The following is an 11,425-nucleotide window of genomic DNA, read 5'->3' as shown; positions in this document are numbered from 1 at the left end:
TCCATGTTAAATCTTCGCAGTGATACCTGTAGCAACAGGCCCTCGGTTCTGCCGGTTTTGCTTGAGGGCTATTGTCAGTCCGAACATGTTTCATCATTGTGTACTTTTAAATTCATAACAATGAAAGCCACTGGAATGTTGGTTTGATCTGCGTGAACACCAGAGGTTTGAGTCTTTTTTTTTTTTTTTTTTGATTTGATTTGAAGCTTAGGGGCGGCACGGTGGTGCAATGGTTAGCGCTGTCGCCTCATAGCAAGGGGGTTCCAGGTTCGAATCCCGGGTCTGGGCCCTTCTATGTGGAGTATGTTTGTGTTGGCCCTGCGATTGACTGGCGACCAGTCCAGGGTGAACCCCGCCTCTCGCCCGTAGTCAGCTGGGATAGGCTCCAGCTCCCCCGCGACCCTGACAGATAAGCGGTATAGAAAATGGATGGATGGATTTGAAGCTTTCCGAGGACTGTGTAGATGAGGATTGTTCTTCAAACACACTCATTCCTTGTATCCCTCTGGTGGAATGATGCAGTGCCTTTCAACATCTGGACTGACGGCCATGACCTCTAGAAGGAAAGGCTGTTATCAGCTGGAAGGAAAAGCTGGAACAACAAGCCGAGGGTGTGCGTGTGCTTGTGTGTGTGTGTGTGTGTTTCCATGATGCATATCCACTTCAGGAAATCAGCAGTACCACGCTGAGTTCTATCTTTTTCCATGGCAGTTCTTCCTCTCCATGGCTTGTCACATGCAAACAACAAAGCTTTTCTTGCAAGTCTTAAACGGGAATAATATTTTAAATGTTGATGAAGGATGTTTGTCGGAAGTGACTTGCTGCATATTCGACTGGTTCTTCATGTGGTTCATCTTTACAGGGCGCCCTTCAGTTCAGTGGAAATTCAGAGGGTGGCAGGTTCAAGTCCACGGACACAAAGTCAAAGTTCTTCACATCAAAGATCCTGGAACTGACACGTATCAGACGCTGGACACCATCAGATATGAAATCTGCTTTGAGACTTTTTATTACAGACAGTGGATGAAGCCCATGACTGTAATAGTCGTACATTCTGTCATTGTGTTGCTTACTGGTGGAATTATATTAATGTGTGTCTACAGGATTTGCGCATGTGTATTTTGTTCCTGTGTTGTCCTGACAGAATAATAACAGTATGTTAAAATGATGTTATAATTGAGTTAGATTGGCTGACTGCTTGAGTCAGTCGCCTACTGCAGGTATATTTTACTGCCCAACCCATGCATGCATTTCTTTGTTTTCATTAGGTTAGCGAGCCCAGAGACAGTTTGACCTTTGACTGCAGAGAAGCTTGAGTTTAAAAAAAGCCTGAAACCATTCTGCTGCAAATAACTCAGGGAAACTGCTGCCTTAAAGGCTCAGTTCACTCAAATTTCGAACATAGTTCCTCACTTTTGACCTTGAAGTATATATAAATGCAATAGTTTCATTTTTATCATTCCAGCTTTTGCCGGGTCCTGCTCAAGGTTTCTTCCTGTTAAAAGAGAGTTTTTCCTTGCCACTGTCTGCTCTGGGTCTCTGTGAAGCATCTAGAGACAATTTTGATTGTATAAGGTGCTATAGAAATAAATTGAAATTGAAATTGAGATATCTGCCGCTCATTTGTGCCATTCAAAACGTTGAAAACTCCATATGGGAAACTCAGCAGTGCTGTGTTATATGTGCAGAAATCTGGTCATTCTGGTCATTTCTTTGGTATAATGTGTTTCTAAATTTCACTTCCCTGTGTGTATTTCTGCAGAGACAGTTTAAAGCAGCCCAAACTAAGCGTCAAACACCGCAGACACCTGATTCAGCTCTTGTTTGCTCATTACATATCCCATACACTAATGTTTCATTGGACAAATTTGGATTTTTGGCTGTTACAGCTAAGATGGCAGTGAGCTGTAAAATTAAAGTCTCTTCCTAACTATGTTTATCTTTTGTCATCTGATCACCAGTCTTTGTTTTACACCTGATATTCAATATAATATAAAGATCCCAGTATTAAATGTTAATAAATGACCAGAACTTTCTTATATTTGTTGAGTTTTGTCTTTAAATCATTCCAAATTCCAACAGTGTTCAAACCCATATAAATAGGTACTTTTATTTCTAGGTAAGTATGAGGATGTGCTATGAGATACACAGAACGGGATAACAATTTTGTCCATTACATTTCTTATTGATGGTCCAAGTGATTTTGCTATTATTCGGCTGAACATCTGCCAAGTGAATTACATACGCAGATAAAAATGCATTGCCTCATCCATGGATATGCTTCTAATTTGGTGATGAGGGTGTAGTGCAGAAATGTGGACACAGATGACACTCCCAATGACACTCTGAGGTAGAAGAAAGATATTTTAGATTCGACATGAACAGCAAGAAACAGCAGAGATCAATCGGAACGACAAACAGTGTACCTTGGGTCAGGCTGTCAAATTCTAATGAATGAACACGAGTCTTGTTGTGGTAAGACCTCTGTCTTACCGAGCAGTGTGTCATGTCATCTTAAGCTAACAGAGATATGTTGCTGGGGTGAGCCCCCCACTAATCCCCACTGCATTCCTCTGCTGATACGAGGGTGAGAGTCAATGGATTTAATGGAACAGTAAAAAAGGTATAGTCAGTTCTCTGCTTAAACATTAACACATACACACCTGCAGCTCAAAACACAGCCTTTAATAGACATGATCAGGGTTATGTTCCTCGCAGAGCAGATGTGATGCAACTTAGAGATGAAAACAAGTAAGCTCATAACAAGTGAACTGATGTTTGCGATTAAAACTACTGAAGTAGCCCTTTAACTCAGCTAAGTGCGTCGACGAAGTTGAAGTGAATGCTGATTCAGCAAAGGTGGTCTGTCTTCGTTATGACAGATACAGCATTCCAGCGGGGTGTAGTCTGGGAGGCTCATCCAGGTACAATGACTTGAATGTCTGGTGGGACTGTTAAACTGGTTCGGTGGCATTCTGATCATGAATCAGCCAAGAGGAGAGGCTCATGAAGACGATGATGAAGTACAACCGCTCATTTACATCGTACAATTTGCTTCTGTGAGAGTGGTGACACTCCCATGTCAAGAGGTTTTCGGCTGCTCAGGTTTTCCTCGATCACAGTGTTTAGGTGCCGCTCTGCTCTTAACCCTGACCTAGAAAAGAGAGGACATAGAGCAATGAAATAAAGCATAAATGTTCCCCAACTTGAGAGGATACACTATAATCAACTCTCGTTGGTTGATCAATTTTAAGGTGCAAAACTTTTACTTGTAACAGAGTATTTCTCCACTGTGACTACATTACATAGACAAAAGTATTGGGACACATGACTGTTACACTGCGTTCAATGTATTTAGACATGTATTTAGTATGCATCATCCAAAATGTCTTGGTATGCTGAAGCCTTAGGAAGTAAGGGGTCCAGCCCAACCCCTGAAAAACAGCTCCATCCCCACTTTTGTCTATATAGTGTACTTTTACCATGGGCTTAGATATGAAGGTAGATGGATAAGCACATTCTGGTAGCTCTCTGATATCCTGGGGCATACAGATGAAGAGTGACATTAGCCATGCTTTGAATGAGGAAATGCAAACTGAACTCTGGTGGATACTATGTGGACAGAATGTGCAGACTCTCCTGTCATTTAGTTATCTGTGACAAGGTTAAAAGCTACATTGTTCCCACATACTGAACAAAAACACACATTGTTCCCCTTGAAGCTGAGCCTGCTGTCCGGTCATCCCAAACACTTGGTACCTCCCATACAGTTTTATGCTAAAGCTGTGTGTCCATAGCAACCCAGCCAGGTGAGTGACACGTTGACAATGTGGACAGGTGTTTATGCTGCAGTGATACTGAATGGACAAATGTGCGCAGGTATGACATGGAGGAAGCAGAAGTGCTTTAAAACACCTGCCGGGCCCGTAGTCCGCATTCCCCAGGGAGGTGTGACCTCTGTAGCTTTGAGGTGTGTCTCGTTGTCACCAGAGTTCACTTACCTGGAGGAGGTGGGTTTACTGCAGCTATGACAAGTATGACACATGCAGCTGCGGATACATTGTTGCTCTGGGTGGTGCCATAGCGTGGTGGAATCTTTGAGATGATTAACAATCTCTTTTTTTTTTTTAGTTGTTAGAAAAAAATAACCCTGGTTTCAAAAATAACAAGGCCAAAAAGGACAAAAACAATATATTTAATGTTTTATCTCGTTCATTTATTTGTGTACATGTAGTATATGCTTATACTAAATTTGGATGCCTGCAACAACATGTGAAACTCAAAATGGGTGTTCCAGCAGTGAAGAGATCAGTCCCATTGAGCCCAAGTAGTTGTTTGTCCAAACTAGCAGGTTTGTTGGGTCAATACCAGGCGAGTGAGGGAAGCACACAGGTGTTGAGCTGAGCAGGGTGTGGATGTCATTCCACACTCACATCACAGCTGAGGCGTGGCAAACACACACTGGGTTCACTCTGATGAACCTTGTCTCAGACAAGTAATATTTATTGCAGTAATTTACAACAGCAAATTAATTTAATGGTACTCACATTTGCTTTTCTTTTTTTTTTCCATCATTGTGAACCGATTTTATGACCTTATACGTCAAGTCGTAACGCGTCCATACTGAATGCATCTGCAAAACGCTGACAGGCATTGTACTTTATATCAAAGAGATCACAAGAATGACCACGTTTCTGCAATAACACAGCACTGTTGATTTTTACAAATGCAGTTTTTAATGCTTTGAATGGCACAAATGAGACTCACAAGAATGAAACTATGTGCATTTCTGCTTACTTTGTGGTCAAAATGAAGAACTATGTTTGAGTGAACTGAGCCTTTAAGGCAGCTGTTTCTCCTGAGTTATTTGCAGGGGAATTGTTTCACCACTACATTAGAAGGTGTAGGGTGTGTGCAGCAACAGCTTCTCAGCGACAGGAACGTCCCACTGTTCAGGTTTAAAACAAACATGGATTGGCCTTACAATACACATACATACTCTGTTCAACACACACAGAGGTCTGTGCAGGCATTCATTACAAATAAGCTCAGACAGATACACACATTAAAATGATGCCAAACCCACGACTGCTCAGCATTATTAGAATAGTAGCAATCAGATGACTCCACCCTTGTCTGTGCTGAGTGAGAACATACCTTTAACTAAGTAACACAGCACATCACACAGTAACACAATAAACGACACCATTCTCCTGCAGAGGCTCAGGAGTGTCGGTTAAGTCTGATGGTGTTTCTCTTCATGTCCACATCTGCTATCAAGTATAAATCTGCCACTGAAAACAGTCCTTAACAAGGGCGAGCAAAACTACAGAGACCGACTGAAAATACTGAGCCATTTGTGAACAATGAAACTTACTTCCACTGTAACCTTCTGTAATTTCCCATGTTTCACTGTTTGACTGGAGTTCTAACGGCACACAACCGTGGAAACAGAACCACCAACTGTATTTCTATGCGCTCAGTTACTGATATTCACATCCTGTTTTATGGAAATTCTGTTGAAATTTGTAATACATATACATGATATCCAAATACATTTGGATGTCAACTACAAGCCAGACAAAACATACCTCTGATACTCGTAGAAAAATAGTAGAAACGTAATCTGTGAGGACTACATTAGGATATGGAAATGTGTGTGATTTGTGGCTGATTTGTGATGGCTTGTGTGTGTGTGAAGCCCTGGGAGCAGCACAAGCTAAAGCCTCCAAAACCCTATCAAAGCCCCTCTGACAGGAAACTGCTGCTCTGTCTGTCCGGACTGTAAGCCTTGCAGAGCCAGTCCTGGTTACAGTTTGTGGCCAAACCTACACCACACACACACACACATGTTCTTTTTAGCCAGAGCTGAAAGAGAGTGAATGAACACTGAATAAGATTAATCAGGTGGACACAAAGACAAGTCCAAGTAAAAGGTGGTGTTGTAATATTCACTTTCAGTGGATCGCTCAATCCACTGTACTTGGCAGTGCTAATGTTGGGTGCCCACCTTGAGACTGTGCTGACTGTAAAGATATTCTGTGCTGCAAGCTGAACATCCACTTGTTATAATTTCTATCTTCTTTGCAGCAACATCCATATTTGAAGCTTTGTAGCTTTGTAGTCCGCAGTCGCACCTAATTCAGTTCATATTAGATAGATGATGAGTTAAAATGATTCTTGATCAAAGCAGCAATGTTCACATTATACTCTGACTGCACTACAGTTCAGAGGGAAATATTTATAATTTGAGAAGGATAATCAATCAGTTAATTATGAGACCTTTTGATCTTGGGAGTCACATCATATTCCTACACTTCCCATGCTTCTCTCTGTTCGCCTGAAACCCGACAGCGTCTGAGCTGAGGGAACCGCACCTCCAACTGGTATGTCATGTCAGCAGTGTGTAAGAGTGTGTGCATACTTACAACCTGTTTGCACAAACCCGCCTGACCAGAACTCGACTTCTTCTCTTTGAGTGATTTGATCTCGTGTGTGTGTTGGACGGTCACACACTTTCTTTCGCCTCCCTCCCTCCCTCCTGCAGCTCGATCAGCACCATAAATCAGCAGCATGCACCGCGAACGCGGCCAAAAGGCCATTTTGAAAGTGCACGGTACAGAAACAGAAAACGGGAAGAAGATAAGAAGCTGCTATTCTGATCAGAGTAAGAAGTGAAATGAATTATTGAATATAAGGATGCAAGAGTTATTCCTGAGTCAGCCTGCTCCTGTTCTTTCAGATTACGTTTGCCACCTTGTACTGTATTTACAGTGTTATCTTTTTGCCCTGCTAGGCCAGATTGCCCTTAAATCTGATGTAAACACTCATGGTTCCTTCACACAGATGATTCCTTCTTATTGTTCTTCTGACCTTTTTACTGTAGCACCACCATCAGGCAACTTTGAATTGTGTGAACTGTGTGGTTCTTGGCGAAGTTTTTTTGGGCATTTATTTATTTTTGACACAGCAAATCTACAAAAATGTGTCAGGATACTACTGTCCAAAATCCCAGAAGGATGCAGGGACGGTTCCAGGACAGCACCAGGACAATATTGAGGACAATACATTGGCTATAAATAATAATAAATAAATCACTTAATAAATGTAAAGTTCTTTAAGAGGGAAACAGAACAATAGGGGGTCAGGACATTTTTTTCTAATAACTTCATCTGATGTAAAAAAAAAAGAAAAAAGAAAAGATGATCCAAGGAACGAACTAATCTAAACTCAAAGATTTAATTACTTTTCTAATTTCAAGCTGAGCTTTCAACTGCATCTCGCAGTCTTCCAGATGACCTTTGAGCTCAGCTTTACCACATTTCTTTACAAAGATCGAGAATAAGAATCAGCCTCCATGTACATAATGTCATGTAGCGCCTTTCATTTCATACTTCCCTTTATTTTTATGATTTAGAAACTAATTAACTCCCCTCTCACTGTTAACACCATAAGTCTGTCCTGAAAATGTAACTTCCTCTTCACTCTTGATGACAGGAAAGTGTCTGGAACTAAAATGTTGCATTTACAATAAGCTGACAGTGTCTGTAAACGCATCAGTGCCTTACAGTGTCTGTCCACCACACACTGGATAACACTCTGTTTGACTTGTACGTTTTAACATGCCGTCGTTTTTCATTTGCTGTTGGTTCAGGTAAACTTTATGATTTTATCCTGATTCTGTTATCATCCTCTTCACCAAAGCTAACCCTGTTGCTAACCCTGTTGCTAACCCTGTTGCTAACCCTGTCAACAGTGCTGACTATGTGCTGCAGGAGTCCCATTTGATGCTTTGTGTATTGTAAAAGCATCTGCCTGCTGGGAATGACAGAGGTGAAATAATGACATTTCCTGCAGTTATGAGATTGTCCAAAAGAGGGTGCTATATCTCCAGCTGTGGTGATTACAGTAAGACTCAGTACCATGCCAGGTTACCTGTAAGCCTGTATGGAGAGTTGTACAGCTGAGCTACAGCGTCTCTCCTGGACTGTAGATCAACCTGATGATCTCATAGAGGATTTCTAACATGTTGACATTCAGAGAGCATGAAAATCAGAAAAATATTTAAGGCTCAGGGATGTCCTCTGGCAAGTGCTCTTGCCAATAATAAATAACAGAATATATTACAGCAGATAGATAGATAGATAGATAGATAGATAGATAGATAGATAGATAGAGATCTAGTTGAGTCCAATCATGAGTAGTTTTTTGTTTCGTTGTTTTTTTAAACCAGGTGTGTTACTGTAATTGACAGACTCATCTGCTGTTTTAAATCAGATGCCGGTTTGACAGTGTTCATGCTCAAGCTGATTATATGTAATCCTGCTGAATATTTATGAGCACAGCGGGGTTCACCAGGTTTCTGCACTACATGATTTGCTTGAGCTCTTGAAAGTTCCATATAGAGCATTTGTCATAGTCTTACACCCCACAGAGAAGGGCTTCTGTAAACACAAACACTGATACAAATACACAAAACTGCATTTACTTTGGTGCTTTAACATGCAATATTTTTTTTTATCAAATGTTGCATAAAGAGGTTACAACATACATTTCATTATGCAACCCTGTCATGTAAAATTACAAATAAATGACCTTGATTCCATTGAATGTGCAAGGAATTTCGTTTTTCAGTGTAACTATGTGTTTAGGCAGCTCCTTAAACATTTTGTGATACTTTTTTTGTGGAAACAAAAAAGATGCCAGAGAAAAGCCTTTGTGCAGAAGAAAAAAAAAGAAAGGCTACAACAATATTAAAAAAGAAAGGCTACAACAGCCAAATTATTAGCTGTTAAACCCGTCATACCTGTCAGTTTAATAAAAATATAAAGCACAACCTGTTGAAAGCAATTAAAAAGTTTCATTTTCATACATTTCATCCTGGTGGATATTGTCACAGGTTAGAGTGTGTATGGAAATGTCTGCCATAGTGTCGGAGTCAATAGTTATAGCCAGTTGCTGAGCAGGTAGGGTTTTGGGAAGTGACATCTTGGATGTGACTGGATTAGATTCCTGTCCTCAATCCCATCTGCAGCCATTAGAAGTCAGAGAGTCGGAGTCCTGCCGCTTGTTGACCTCAGAGCTCCACTGTGGGATTAAGGTAAAAGGAGATTGGAGTGCAGACACCCTGATGAGATGCACACAGGAGAAAAGGTTTTACCAACTCCGTCTGGTTAAGATGATGATTGCGTTAGAGCAGTGACAACCACAGTGTGTATTACTTTGACATCAAGGAGCCATTAAGGCACATATTAATACACAGGTGTTATAATCGCTGTAGGTCAGAGCACTGTTGACAATACTGGTCTCAGTGAGAGCACAAGCTTCTAGTTCACAGCCTGCATGTGTCACTCACCTGACAGGTGCTTTCATGAGCCAAATCCTGTCAGACTGTGTTGGGGTCTGGGATTTGTTATGAAACCCTTCGTTCGCTGCATTCTGAGTCGCACTTTAACTTTTTTTACTTTTAGTATGTACTGCAGCCGGCCTTGCAAAGTACAGTATGTGCTCTTGCAGCCACTATGGATACAACTGGGACGTAGTTCTTCATCATAACATTGTGCCTTGAACTCTGACTGTTGCAATTCATGGGGGGAAATTTGTGCTTTCTCAGCAGCTCAGATGACGTGACAGATCTTGAACTTATAATTTTCTTCTTTTTTCAAAAGACTGAAGGATTAAGTGTTCCTTAACCAGTTCTCCCTTTAAAGACAAATAATCAATTTAAAACACATTTGGTGAGTGTAATGCATTGTCACAAAAATGAAAAAAGGTACTTTTAACCCGTGAAAAGTGACCCCCGCTGGTTGACAGAAGCCTCCGATTCTAAGGACACAATGTGTCCTTAGTGGTTGCAGTGACAGTGTCTGGGAACAGAAGATGATCTTTGTCCGTTCACCATGACCGCTGAGGAATCACCTGAAGAGCAGTAGCTGTGACTGCCAATGCTGTGGGACAGTAAACAATCCACAGTGGGGATAGGCTGGGTACCTGATGATGTCCCTATAGGGGACACTCCGTAAGGGCTGGAGCCTATCCCAGCTGACTACAGGCGAGAGGCGGGGTTCAACCTGGACTGGTCGCCAGTCAATCGCAGGGCATGATGGGTCCCTGATTTCACTTACAAAAGTAACTTAAGATGGATCTGCCAGCAAATCTTGCTTCCAGTTTTGGCCTGCGGTCAACCACAGGAGTGCAACCAATGACAAAAAAAATCCCCTGTGGTCCAAAAAAACATACTCTCTAGAGAACATTATTATTTTTAAAAGACATTTCAATAAAACTATAACACAGGACACCTCAAACTACATACAAAGTCAGTTATCATGTATTTTCATGGTTGCAAAACTTTCCCAGAATCATCCCGATGTAAAGGCTTTGGGTGAAGCATAAACAAAAAAAGCGTAAAGACAGACATGAAGACTTAGCTCCTATCGTGCTTATTTCTTTCACTGGCTGAAATGATGACTTCTGCCAGCATATTTTATCGGCCCTATCTAGCTAGCTATTCAAGGCAACGTTAGCTCCAGTGGCTGAAAACTTCATCTCTCAGTGACTTTAATTTTCCAGGATGACTTCCAGCACTTCTCTTATGCACTTGAGAACAAAAACTAACAGGTTCCTGGGAGCGTTTAAAGTGCAGTGCACCACAGTGGTAATCAAATTACCAAAACAAACAACACAGAGTGAATCCTGAGTCCGTGGAAGTCTTTTGGAAGTCACTTTCCCCCATTTGATAATCCAGCCTTATCCTTGCCTTTCATAACCTGTTTGACCCCCCTGTAGTCCAGCAGAAGACACCACAGTCCAACACCATCAAAATGAAAAAGTGGCTGGACTACTACTATGCTTTCCTGGCCCCAGGTTTGCTTTGAGTCATATTTTGATAACAAAGGAGGCAATAGGATTTTTTAGGAATATGTAATAGCCTATCCACTTAAAGGGCAGGCTCAAGATTATAATCACCCTCATCTCCCAAATGTGTTTTTCTTATTGTTACTTGACTGTGATGTTTGATCTTCTCTGAGCTTCACTGAATGTGTCCGTAATTTTAAGACATTTAACTAGGTAGGCTAATTTGGGAACTTTCGTGTTGAAAAACTATCAAACTAACTATCATAAATTATTATTCCAAAAAGAAGAAGGCTATTTTATATATCTTAAAACATGCCTGGAGAAAATCTCTTAACACAATGCATGGCCACCTTTTTATTTTATTTTTTTTCCTTTAAAAAAACAAAACAAAACAGACAACTGCGCCATACGGTTAAATAAGGTGACTATTTCGGTAGACTACTGTGCCTGTGGATAGTGAAACGTCTGGCTGTCTTAATTGGATCTTGAATGCAGCAGTACTGACCCACAGGAGTCTACGGGGTGTCCCCAACACACCGACTCGGGGTCCTCCTGCCGTACGGACAGTATC

Source organism: Scatophagus argus, chromosome 16 (genome assembly GCF_020382885.2).
Source record: "Scatophagus argus isolate fScaArg1 chromosome 16, fScaArg1.pri, whole genome shotgun sequence".
Classification (NCBI taxonomy): Eukaryota; Metazoa; Chordata; class Actinopteri; family Scatophagidae; genus Scatophagus; species Scatophagus argus.
This window is presented reverse-complemented; position numbering follows the sequence as displayed.